We start from the raw sequence: 14,255 nt of genomic DNA on the forward strand, positions 1-14,255 counted from the left end.
TTTGGGACATGCAATCGTGCCTTGTGTAGGGCTGACATGTGGCTTCCTTATCTGTCAGAAGCTTCAGTCTTAGTCAGTGACAGGGGATGAGCAAGGTCAGATTAGAACTCAGGGGTTTTAACTGCATCGCCACCCGACCACATGTCCTGCGTGGAGATACCTGATTGCCTTCCCCTCTAAGATGTAATAGGAAGATGTCACTTACGTGAAATCTTAGGTCTCACTTTTCAGGCAAGCATCCATCCTGCTGTTATAAATTATTTAAACAGCTGCTGAGAAATTCTACTTTTGCAGGATCTGCTGAGAATTCACTTTGACCTTGAACTTGATATGTAGCTATTGTCAGAGTGATTTCCCAGGTGACCGGAAGCATCTGGTGTTGCAATGAGGCCGGACTCGAGAGCGCATTTGACAGTTTGCCATCTTGCCGTTGTTTTGACATCTGAGTACCACGCAGTGGCAGAGCAGTCGTGTGGAAAGGAAGGAGGAGATGAGAAGTTTTTGATGGGCACAGCATCCGTGCAATGCTGATAAGTCTGTGAGAGGGATGTTTGAGGATGCCCTGGGTCAACTCGCATGAAAGAGATCAGCTGCCTCACTGTGCAGCCGGATGGGAGATGATCTTGCCTTAGCTGGCTTTGTGAGCATGAAGAAACTTTCCCTGAGACAGGTAGGGGGGAGGAACAGCCACCGTCTGATTGGCTACTGTTGACCTGTGATGAGTTTCTCATGAGCGTAAGAATTTCAAGGCCTCCTTAAGACTGACATGTGTGCAAAGAATTTGCACTGATATAAGGGATAAGGCAAAATCATGGGTCCTAAGGTCCTAACTTCTGATCTGTCACTAACTTATTATTAAATCTTAATGCAGAAAGTATGGGCATTGCAGAAATTAGAAATCAACCGTCTGAAACAGAGAGGCCAGTAGAATAAATGAATGAGGAAAATGCCGAGTTCAGCAGCCACTGACCTCCAGCCACTGGTTGCTAAAGTCTAGTTCTTTAGACTTTCCCAAAAGAGCTGGGAATCCAGATTTTATATAAGATCTCCACACTTTTTTTAATGTTTATTTATTTTTGAGAGAGAGAGAGAGAGAGAGAGCGATGAGCCGGGAAGGGGCAGAGAGAGAGGGAAATAGAGGATCTGAAGCAGGCTCCACACTGACTGCAGAGAGCCCACAAACCATGAGATCATGACCCGAGTCAAAGTCAGACACTTAACCCACTGAGCCACCCAGGCCCCCCAGATCTCCACCTGTTCTTTATTTTTATTTTTATTTTTTAATGTTTATTTACTTTTAAGAGAGAGATAGAGACAGAGAGTGAGAGCTGCGGAAGGGCAGAGAGAGAGAGAGAGAGAGAGAGAGAGAGGGAGACACAATCCGAAGCAGGCTCCAGGCTCTGAGCTGTCAGCACAGAGTCTGACACGGGGCTCAAATTCACGACCATGAGATTATGACCCGAGCCGAAGTCAGACGCTTAAGCCACTGAGCCACCCAGGCGCCCCAGATCTCCACATTTTTAAAGACAGGCACGTAATTCAACCTTTTAAATAGACCATGAAGACTCCCCCTCCCTCGGCCCCCTAAAAAACATTAGAGGGAATGAATTGATTCTCTTGGTTTCCATTGTGTGTGTCTCCCAGGATGCAGAGTCCTTCCATAGTTTTCCCATGCAACACTAAGGACCAGAAAAGTAACCTCGCTTTCCAAGATCAACTTGCTTTAATGAACGTTTACCTAGCTACTGAGCGCCCAGTTTAAGCCTCCAGGCAAGGTATCCTGTAAGGATCTGGCTGTGTGAAGTTTCACTGTAAGGCCAAGCCATTCCTTTTTTCTGAGCCTGTATCTTTACCTGTAAACGGGACATAAGGACAGTCATCTCCATGGATAACAGTGAAGACTAAAATGACTTTACAAGAAGTGCTTTGAAATGGGTCGGTTCTCACTAAGTGTGAGTTGAATAACATCAGATTTTAAAATGGAACATTGCTGGTTGTTCTTTTTGCCATCTACTGTCAGACTGCAGGGAGACGTCTTGGGAGGTGAGGTGGGGAGGGGGGATGGGAAGGCAGAGGAGAGGAGGGAAAGAGAGTCTGGTCTGATGCAAGCTTTGGCACTTAATAGGCTGTGCACCCGTAAGCAAGTTGTTCCTTTCTGCTGAGCCCTGATATTTTTGCTTTCTGAAAATCCCTCTTGTAACTTAAGGGTCAACCGGAGAGACTCGACATCTTTCCTGTATTAAGTCTTTATTATCACATTTATTCTGATCTCCTGTTAAGTGCTTCCATGGCGTTTCCGAATTTCATCCACAGGAATCTTGACCTAATGCTATGGAATACTTTCATTATCATGTAGCTCTAAATATCTCGTCATTTCTATTGTTATCATCGCACGCATTTATTCAAGAAATGTTTATGTACTCCTTATCACGTGCCAAGCCCTGTGCACAGCAGTGGACGTTTACTAAAAAACAAGACGGACAGAACCCCTTACCTTAGTGGAATTTATATTCTAGTCGGGAAGACAGCAAAGAGACACAATAAATAGGCAAAAATGCAAAGGACATTAGAAAGGATGCGGCTGTGGAGAGAAATAAAGGAGGCCAGGTGAGGGCAGTGAGAGTTTGAATTTAAATTAATTTTAAAGCAGAGCGGCTAGGGAAGGGGTCATTCCGAAGGTGGCCTGAGGAAGGGGGGCGCAGATCTATGGGAAAGCAGCATGCCTGGCATAGTGAGTGGAAAGAACACGGGCACTAAGGGAGCTGCATTCTTTTCACGTGTACGGGCATCACGGAGACTAGCACGATTTGATCGGGATGGGTAATGGGAGAAACTGCTAGAAAGAGTCAGGAAGGTAAAGGGGGAGACGGAGCAAGTGGGCTTTCTGGGCTACTGTATGGATTTTGGAAATGTTTTTTCCAAATAATCAATTTGTAAGATCCATTTACACTTAATTATTATTATTATTGTTAAAAAATTTTTTTTTTTAAATTTACTTTTGAGAGAGAGGGAGAGACAGAACGCCAGCAGGGGAGGGGCAGAGAGAGAGGGAGACACAGAATCCGAAGCAGGCTCCAGGCTCTGAGCTGTCAGCACAGAGCCCGACATGGGGCTCGAACTCACAAACCGTGCGATCATGACCTGAACTGAAGTCAGATGCTTAACCGACTGAGCCACCCAGGCACCCCAGCACTTAATTATTACTATTGATACATTTCGACTTACTTCTTTATTCCCTATTTGCAATTCTTTTTCCCTTTGCTTCTTTTTCTTCCTTTACCTCTGTCCTCAGATGGCTTAATAAAATTGCCTTTCCATAGCACAGATAGGAAAGGACACAGCCTCTGAAAGCAGGCTTTCTGGGTTTGAGTTCTGGCTTCACCACTTTTTGGCAGTATGACCTTGGGTCAGTCACTTCTCCTGCCCTTGGCCGCCTACCTGTTGGGAACGGTGACGAGGAGCACTGTCTCCTGGGGCAGCTGTCAGGGTGACAGGAGGCACTTCAACAGCGACTAGCAGATAGAAGGGCCTCAAAACGTGTTCGTTGTTCCTCTGTGGGCTTGAAAACTATGTCTGGGCTGTATTTCTATTCCTTTGACATACACTGTTAATTTTTAAACACATATATTTTTTAATAATGTGAGAAGTTATTTGACATTTCTTCTTCCTCTTGATCCCCACAAAACCTAACATTCTTTAACTTTCCCTTAAATATTTCCTATTTGTGATTGTTATTTATTTATTTATTTATTTAACTTATTTTAATGTTCATTTTTAAGAGAGAGAGAGAAACAGAGCACAAGTGGGGAAGGGCAGAAAGAAGGAGACACAGAATCTGAAACGGGCTCCAGGCTCTGAGCCGTCAGCACAGAGCCTGACATGGGGCTCAAACCCACGAACCGTGAGATCATGACCTGAGCCGAAGTCGGTCGCTTAACTGACTGAGCCACCCAGGCGCCCCTGTGATTGTTATTTAGAGTTTTTTTTTAAAATGCTTTGTTTCTTGCAGTCATAAGATTACTAAATTTAATGGTATATTGTGACTCTTTCTGGAATTGCCCTGTCTTTTCCCAGGGTTTATCTTTCTTCTTGCTTTAGTGCATTTTCTTTTACCAGTTTTTTTTTTGTTTTGTTTTGAACTTTATTTATTTATTTTGAGAGAGAAAGAGACAGAGAGAGAGAGGGAGAGAGAAAGAGAGAATCCCAAGCAGGCTTTGCCCTGTTAGCACAGTGCCCAGTTCCGGGCTTGAACTCCTGAACCACAAGATCATGACTGGAGTTGGACGTTAATCCGACTGAGCCACACAGGTGCCCCTTTTTACCATTTTTTTTTTTTAATTGAAGGTCTTCGGGCATCTGAACGATGGGCTCAGCATTGACCGGGAGCTGCCCAGAGAAGGTGGGGGGGGGGGGCTCGAACATGCTTGCCACAGCAGATCTGGAGTTGTGGCACCCCAGCTGGGGACGCCAGGCAACAATGCTCCCCACAAAAGGTTTTCCTGAGGGAGGTCAGAGTGGGTCCTTCTATGGGCTGCGGGCCAGGCTGTTTTCTGGAAAGGATTGAATGATGGTTCCCCCAAGTAAGTTTCTAAATCTCAATCCCTGGACCTTGGGACCTTATTTGGAGAAAGGGTCTTTGCTGATATAATTAAGAATCTTGAGATGGGATCACAGGCACAACACGTAAAATCTCACTGAAGGAATCTCTGAAGAATGCAAAATTACTGCGCCGAGAAGCAGTCCTCAGCGTGCGTCAGGCCGGCCCACGCTCAGGCAGGTTCTTTCTCCCGACCTGTCCAGCTTTCCTCCTCTCCCCTCACTTCTTTTCCTGCCACAGAATCCCGTGGGAAGATCTAACAAGAAAGAAGTTATCTCCCACTGGCTCTTGAAAATTCTCTGACTGACTCCATATTTTCAATGTTTTTTTTTTTTTTTTTTTTTCAAGAGAACTTTGTTTCTCTAGACAGGGATTCTCCACGTTGGCCATCTCTGTGTGCCTGTGTGCTTTTATTTTCAAGCTGTCTCTCTTCTCTAAAATTTATTGTCACAAGGTGCCACCGTGACCAATGGGGACTGCCCCATTTGGTCTCTCAGGTGTGTTGGGCTAGAAAAATCCTGAAAGCAATCTGTGAGCATTGACATTCTTCTTTCTGGTCACATGATGATGATTGTATGAACATCCACCGTCATAGGCTACTCTGTTAAGATTATTCACACAGAGTCGGCGGAATGCTGTGTCTTTCCAGGAGGCCATTACTCATAAGTTCTATTCCTGAGAGGAATACTGTTATGCAAATAACAAAAAGAGTGACCCATTTAGAAACACATCTGCTTTGGGAAGCCAATTTGCCAGAAATGTGTCTGGGTTTATATTGCCTATCCTATTTTACAGATGAAGAGAAATCTGTATCGTGGCTTTGCTGAACCTTGGTCACTATTAATTATTAATGAGATGGGACTTTGAAAAAAATTCCAATTTCACTTAGAGTCTTGCATCGCATGATGTTTCTGCTTTGACCTCATTTATTTTAACAGCGTTAAACATACTAAAATGTCTGCACCAGGGCCTCCTTACTTTGGAAAGACTTTCCTTCTTTCTCCCAAAGGGTCACATTCTATGGGCTCATATTGCAGAATATTACAAAGCTTTCCTCTAGGACCAGTTTCTGCAAATAGAAGCACCGAAGAGGGTAGTGTCACCTTTTCAGTCTGTGTCTGCCACCAGTCCCGGGAGGTCATTGCTTCAATAGCCTTTATGATGACAACCTTTTGCTTATTACCATTCTCTTTACTGAAAGATGGAGACTGTTCTGTTGATCTAGGTCCCCTTCGAGTATTTTCATTATGCTTCTCACTAGCCAGCATCTTGGACAGGAGTACAGAGAATTATGCTTGAAATGGAGGAGAAAAAAATAAATAGAGAAGGAAGAAGCCAACATTGTAATGACTTCTGGTTGTCAGCATTCTGAAATTAAAAAAAAAAAAAAAAAACCACGTAATTAATTATATCAGGATTGCTATGCTTGGACACTTCGTATTCCATATGCTTCATTCATCTACTGTTGGGTTGATTCTTAAGCTGTTATTTCTTTACAGTGACCACACAGATAAGTCTCACTAAAATGAGACTGCAGGGGCGCCTGGGTGGCGCAGTCGGTTAAGCGTCCGACTTCAGCCAGGTCACGATCTCGCGGTCCGTGAGTTCGAGCCCCGCGTCGGGCTCCGGGCTGATGGCTCAGAGCCTGGAGCCTGTTTCCGATTCTGTGTCTCCCTCTCTCTCTGCCCCTCCCCCGTTCATGCTCTGTCTCTCTCTGTCCCCCCCCAAAAAAATAAATAAACGTTGAAAAAAAAATTAAAAAAAAAATGAGACTGCAGTGCTTTAAAAGATGTTTATGTTATGAGAAACCGCGACATTCTTGGAGGTAATAATACCATGTTACATTTGTGTAGTGAGTGACTATTTATAGAGCATTTTCCCATTCATTGCCCTACTTTGTCCTGAAAGCAATCTTGTCTTAAGGAGTGCTGTCTTGCACCATGATGGATAGGATGCGACCTTTGCTGCTAAGTGGCCCTGAGTTACAGTTCCATCTCTGTCGCTTTCTAGATGTAGGACTGCTACGGGCTGAAGATTTGTGTTCTTTCAAAAGCCGTATGTTGAAGCCCTAACCCTTCAGTGGGGCTGTATTAGGAGACGGAACCTCGAAGGGACTAACTGATTACAGTCATAAGGATGGGCTCTTATCTGATAGGATTAATTCTTCCATGATGAAACACTAGAGAGCACAGGCTTTCCCTCTCTCATTCTCTCTGTCTCATTTCTGTCTCCATGCACATATAGGAAGGGCATTTGAGCCTGTCTGAAAGCCAGGAAAAGAGCTCTCACCAGAAACAGAACCTGCAGGCCCCTTGATCATGGACTTCCAGCCTCTAGAATTGTGAGAAAATTGATTTCTGTAGTGGAAGCCATAAAACAAAGATCCTGGACACATTCTGGAATATCTGAGCCACTTCTGTATCATAGAGGCCCGAAATTTCAGATCACAGGGCCTCCAGAGTCACTTCATTCACTGTTCTGTTCAGTGATCAGCTCCTCAGAGAGGCTTTCACTGTCTAAGAGAGCTGCGACTCTCACATCCTATCTCCCCACCTTGTTTCATTTTTCTTTCTAGGACATATCCACTCGACATGATACTATTTTGTTTATTTCTTTATGCCTGTGTACCTCTCCCACCAGAATACAAGGCATCATGAATGGAGGCCCTTGGGTCTCTTTTGGTCTTTGTTGTATCATTGTAACCTACAAGAGTGCCTGGCACATAGTAGTTTCCAATAAATGTTTGTCAAATACACAGGTTTCTGGAGGGATTAATGGAATGCATATGTATTGAATCTTAGAGAGTGTCTTTCTCATAGTAGGTCCTCAAATGAAGGCGACTATGATTAAAATCATGGCATATGAACACAAATTTTACTTTTACATTTTATCAAAAGGCACTTACTTAATTCCTCCCTACATGCTAGCCACTAAACTAGGACATGCAAACAAGTCCAAGGTCACACAATTAATTTAGAAGCTGGTAAAATCTAGATCACTTGGGAGTATGCAGATCTTTTGGAGGTTTGATCTAATCTTTCCATTAATAATTTGTCTGCTTAAATTATCCAGGTTGAAAATACGGCAAAATTATTTTATTTTGCCTCTAGAACCCATCTGCAAAATGAAAGAGAACAGGCAGAAAATTATTTCAAGGCAATTAGAAGACTGTTTTGTATGTATTGAAAGGTTTGTGGTTGTTGCAACAACACAACGATGTGGCTAATGGGAAGAGACCAGATGACACAATAGAAAGACGTAACTAAAAAAATAAGCAGGTGGAAATTTATTGAGGTGGCTACACAAAGAAGAATAGTGATGCTCCCAAAAGGAGGTAATGAATTCTCAGTTCTCTAAGGTCTGCCAGAACATAGAGCTGCTCATAGAACTGCCAGAATCATAGTTCCTCCAGGCACGAGACACTGAGAATCTTTAGTTCACTGTTCCCTTAGGGATTTGGAAGTGTTTAATACCTTTTGGGCCACCGTCGTCTACAATTCCCATTCCCTGGCACCTCACCTTTCCAAAAGCTCTGGTTACAAGTCCATGTTGTTGATGAAGAGAGGATAAGGAATGTAAACCACTCCTGTACATTCTTGGGTATTTGCCAGAAGATTAGGTCAATCAAAGACATCTTCTAGACCAATGAGAGAACAGTTTGGAGACAGTGGGCATTGACCTAGGAGTCTAACATCTGTCAAGTAAAAGCTCCCAAAGAAGTAAAGAGCAACTGTGGTAGATTAAATATGTCCACAAATCCTTTGCAGTTCCTCCCATTGAGATACGGAGCCTGTTTTTCCAGTCTTGAATCTGGGTTGTTCTTGTCACTTGCTTTGGCCCGTAGAAACTGATGGAGATGATGTGTGACTTCATTCAGACTTTAGGAGTTCCTGAGGTTTCCATTTCTGCCTTCTCTGATGCTGCGTGGAGACTCCCACGTGATGGATGAAGAAGTCCAGATGGAGAGAGTGTTCCATTTGAGCCCAGGCCTGGCTGACTTGCCCTCTGGAAGCATCTGTGTGAGTGACTTCAGGCAAGACCAATGGAAGAGCCAACCAGCTAATCCACAGAATTGTGAGAAATAACAAAATGTGGTTTTAAGCCCTGAAGTTTTTGTTTTTGTTGCTCTTGTTGTTTTTTGAGAGAGAGAAACAGAGTGCATGTCTGTGTACATGTGACCAGGGGAGGGGCAGAGGGAGAGAGAATCCCAAGCAGGCCCCATGTTGAGCATGGAGCCCCATACTGAGCTTAATCCCATGACCCTGGGATCATGATGTGAACTGAAATCAAGACTTGGATGTTCAACCGACTGAGTCATCCAGGCACCCCAAGCCTTGAAGTTTTGAGGTGGTTTATTATGTAGTGACAGATAACTAACAGAGGGATAATAAAGGTTACAAAGACGAGAGGAGATACATACATGAAGAAAATATATCTGACGTACATTGCTGAAGAATGGCATGTCTTCTTGAGTGTTGCACAGGATGAATTTTTAAAAAGGATTCAGATCTGGATACATCTTAATGCGTCCACTATCCAAATCCCTAAGGTGAAAAGAAAACCGTAAAAATTTCCAGAGCAGAAAACAAACAGATAAAGAACAAAACAGACGCCCCCTGTTTTCCTAAAAGATTTGTCATTGGCAGCACTGGATGATAGAATAAAAGGAGAAATTATTATCTAAGTCCTGATTTAAATAATTTTGATTCTAGAATTCCATACCCAGCCAAACAACATTTAAGTGTAAGAGCAAGAAAAAGAAAATTTAGGATCTGCTAAGGACCCAGACAGTTTACAGCCACAAGCCTTCTCTGAAAGAGTTACTCAAGGATATATTTCAGCAAACTGAAAAGTGAATCAGAGAAAGAGTAACACCTGAGATATAAGAAATTGACAGGTAAACAAAACCAGTCAAACATAGAGTTACCTTATTAATCTTTGATGCCTAACATGGAAAACAATTCATAGTCACTTATCTGGAACTAAAGTCCCGTAGCTTATGACCTGACATATGTGGGACTGGTAAAGTGATGGAGTGTTAGGTTTCTTGTCCAGTTTAGGGAAAAGTATAAATATTGACTTATTTCATGGAACTATAGAGAACATAGGTTTTGATAAACATGTTAAAAATGTAAAGGTAATACTGGACAAAGAGCAACATGATGCATAATCTTCTAAACCTCTAAAGTCAAAAATTTGCACCACCACCAAAAACCCCACTTGCTGGTTAATGGAAAATAGAAAATACATCTAACCATTTCAATGGTGCCACGATTATGGATGGATGAATCTCACAAAGATGAATTTGTGGGAGATGGATGAATGTCACAAACATTGAGGTTTGTGTGTAGGGTACTGTACATCTAGCTCAATGTTGAGTACGATGGAAAGACTTAAAATGACACAGAAAATTAACAATAGGAGACAAGAATGTGCTATGCCGGGCCTTCCAATTCAACGTAGCTGACTGAATGTGTGTGTTTATCTCGACTCCCTCTCACAGCTCCATTAAAGAGAAGGGAAAAGAAGGTGTGGTTCTACAAAGAGAAAGAAAGAAGAGGCAATGGCAGTTTTCTGAAGCCAGAAATCAGAGAGAAAAGTGGTAAGTGACCCGGCCAACCAGAGAGAGAGGGCATGGGAGCCTGAATAGAATCCTTGAAACAGATGAATCAACATGAAAACCCTGAGGATTTGAAATGTCAGGTACCTATAAATGTGTAGCTATTGGAAAGCCCAAGACAAAGAGAATCATTGAAGAGCTGGCTTCCTAGATGCCCTACTGGCCCCACATATCCAGTTGACTTCCCAAGTATTAGTATAACGCTGGAGATTTATTCTTGGGGAAGGATGAACCAAAGGGTCTCTGAATGGGGCACGCCAAGTTCAAGTTCAAAGTGTGAATGCTGTACTGCAGACAGAGGATTAAGTGAGTATTACCTGTCAAAGGGTGAAAATGCTAGAACTTTTTTTTTTTTTTTTGGCAAAAAAGACTTGTAACTCTTAGTTAATGTTCTCTGGTTCCTGGGACATTGATATCTATAGATATTATTAGTTGATGATTCCACCCATGGGAAGGCAGCTTCTCTCCCCTCCCCGCACCCCCCCCCTCCCGCCCCTTGCCATCACACATACAGCTGAGTTCATGGTAGCTTGTCCCTTTGAGTATGAATGAGTAGGAAATAAATAACAGACAAGGGAATTATCCAGCATGAAAGACAGAGGTCCAAACAAACAAACAAACAAACAGAATAAACATGCTTGTAGGAAACAGAGACAAGTGTAGGGAGAAGAAGAAAATTCAAACAATTAACTGTAATTAATATTCCTGGAAAATAAGTGAAGAATAACATTTGGGAAACAAAACAAAATATATATAAAAATAGAACATTTAGAAAAGTAAAGCAAATTTGCAAATGAAAAATAAGCAGAAATTACAAGGCATAGTCTCTAAAGATAGTTAATATCCACAAAAGGAGAGATCTCTACTCCTATGCCCAAAGATATGAAAAAAACCCAGTTGTGTCTTAACAAGGAAATTCAAATGAAATTGAGAATACTAAAAATGAACGGCAACCTTGTGGGATTGACTATAACAATCTTCAGAGGAAAATTTTTGCCTTAAATGCATTTTTATTTAGATGTGTTTACCGAATCTACTTTATTTTTTCTTCTTGGCTCACAGCTAAACTACATTTCCCAGCTTCCTCTGCAGTTAGGTGGAACCATGTGACTAAGTCCTGGCCAGGGGAGTATGGGAAGAAGTAATGATGCTCCTTCCAGGCCTGACCTCTGAAACAGCCTGTTCGCCAAAACCTCCTTACTCATTCTTTCTCTCTCCCTTTTCTCATTAGTTGCCCAGATGGAGGGATTAAGGCAAGTAACGAGTGCCAGTAAATATTACCCTTGCTTCTGTTGCTGTTCAGGCCATTTCCGCTTTCCACGTGGGGATGGTGGTGAGTGCGTGGTGGGGGAGGGGGAGTGCATCATTTAACCCTGGTTCTTCCCCGCTCTTAGTTCCAGACTGACAGGATACCTGGTAGTTTATCACAAAGGGAAAAGCATATTTGAAGTTCTTAACTCAGGGGTGCAGTAGCTTGGAGAGGTTTTTTTTTTCACAAACTGAAATGCCCCTTGGGTGCGTGTGCGATTCTTTTTGAGAGTCTGAAGCAATTCATTCATGTATTCATTTATCCATTCATACATGTTGGGCATACTTTTTAAGTATCTACCTATCTAATGTACTATGCTGGGCGTGGAGACAGACAGGTTTCATGCCTGAATAAGAGAGACAACTAAATGAGTACCTAAGGGGCGCCTGGGTGGCTTAGTGGGTTGAGCGCCTGACTCTTGATTTCTGCTCAGGTCATGATCCCAGGGATCGAGCCCTGCGTCCGGCTTTGAGCTGAGTGTGGGGCCTGCTGGAGATTCTCCCCCGCCCCCCTCTCTCTCCCTCCTTCCTTTCCCTCTCTCCTCTGCCCTGCTCCAGAGCTCTCTCTTTCTCAAATAAATAAATGAATAAACAAAATAATAAAAACGTAGATTGTAATAGTCTTATGGTTATAGTCACAGTAAGTTGTGTTAGGAAGAAGCCACTTCGATTCTTTAAAGAGGATAGTCAGGGGAGACATAGCATCAAGGGTGGGAACGGGAGCACCCTACAAGAAAGCTCCGCGGTTATGCAAGCACTTGCGAACCACGTGGAAGACTTTGGCTTTCATTTTGAGTCTTCAAGTTTTAAAAAGGTCTTTTGGGCTTCGGATGGAGAACAGATTAGAGCAGATATTAAGTAACTGGTGTGAAGAGACAGGATGATTTATGAGAAAATATGTTTGCAATCCATGAACATGTAATGTCGTATAAGGAATTTCTCCTATTCAATGATATTTTAGTAAAAGAATTTTCAGTCCTAAGCTTGTCAGCAGTGATCTTGTTATGCCCTGTTTGGAAGGGTCTGGCTTTCTGAGTGACTGCATTTTTGCGCTAGAAAAAACAATCTTATTTTCAAGAAATATTATTTACTACGTCTGAGTATTTTAAGTGGCAAGCCGTCCTTGGATTTATCTGAAAATGAAATGTGTCACTGAATTTTGTGATTTGTATGTGATTTGAAGGGAAAATTTTCGCCCAATGAGGGGGGAATACATGAACTATTTTTGTTCTCTTATTAGTTTATATTAGAGGCGTTCAAAATAAACCACACTCTTCTCACTACTGCCATTGTACTCAAACAAAGAACATTCTTTGTTCCTTATACTATTAGGGCGTGTTTGGTAAGGGAAGGAATGAATAGTAATTTTCTCTGAATATATTAAAAAAATAAATAGAAGGTACCTTGCCAAGAGACAGAGAACTAAGAATGACTGCTCATTTAGATTTTGATTTTTGGTTTTTGTTTTTCTTTTTAAATGGCTCGTGTCCTTACAAATGGGCCCTGTGGCTGATTCTTCGGTAAGCATGGATAACACTTTGGATTGAACACAAACTATTTGACTATTTAACTCTGGATGCAGTCTCTGTGAAGTCATTGGTATGTGGTTTTATGCAGTCTGGCTGGGTTGAAAGGTCTTGAAATAGGGATCCTATGACCCCTTCGTTTCCCCAACTCCACTGCTAGGATGGTGGCCTGAGGCACATCTCCTATTATAGCAGCAGGTCATAATGCCAGCCCATGAAAATGAGTTCACGTGGCAGAATTGCTCTTTGACTATGGGATTGTTACAGACAGTGATGGGGAGGAGCGAGCTCTCCTTGGATCTTGCCAGAATTACAACTCAGTGAAAACGTGATTGGATTTTGCTTCACTTCCGGTCTACTTTTTACAAGAGGTCTATATTTGGTTCAGTGGGTTTTATGTTAGATTTAGTTCAATGACTGTAGCAACACATAGGTTGAAATTAATAATAAAAATACAGGGGTGCCTGGGTGGCTCAGTTGGTTAAGCGTCCGACTTCGGCTCAGGTCATGATCTCCCTGTGCCTGAGTTTGAGTCTCGTGTGCGGCTCTGTGCTGACAGCTCAGAGCCTGGAGCCTGCTTGGGATTCTGTGGCTCCCTCTGTCTCTGCCCCTCCCCTGCTCGTGCTCTGTCCCTCTCTCTCAAAAATAAACAAACATTAAAAAATTAAAAAATAATAAAAATATAGCCTTTGGCTGCATCTGTGATTTTGTTAAAAAGTATTTTCCATCAAATATTTAACAGTTTCTTCTTGTTTGTGTTCCAGTCAAATTCTTGGTCTCTGGAGGTGCTTATAATTAAGTAAATGGCCATCTCTTTTTTTTTAGATAGCCATTCAGCCACTGAAGCAGTGTTGAGGCCGTCCCCAGCTCTAGGCTCTTGGGATTAAAGCAGGAAAACACGTTAGCCTTGTTCAGAGACCTGGCCTTCATCTGTAATTTGTGGTATAGTACTGTAGAGAATAGCAATGTATCAGAAGGTGGGCTTGAAAAAAAGGTGTCAGAACGAGAGGATACTGATAAGTACCTGTTATTTTTTTTTCCATCGAAGTTTTTGTGTTTATGTTGCCATTACTATTTTTGTCTATTTATTTGGAATTAGTCAATCAAAATTTTTTTTGTAGTTAACATTTGCGGTCCTCTACTCTTTTGTGTGTGTGTGTTCTTGGCAGGAAAGGATTACCCTGGGTTTTTCTATTTGCTTCTT

This window comes from Leopardus geoffroyi, chromosome C1 (assembly GCF_018350155.1).
Source record: "Leopardus geoffroyi isolate Oge1 chromosome C1, O.geoffroyi_Oge1_pat1.0, whole genome shotgun sequence".
NCBI classification, from domain to species: Eukaryota; Metazoa; Chordata; class Mammalia; order Carnivora; family Felidae; genus Leopardus; species Leopardus geoffroyi.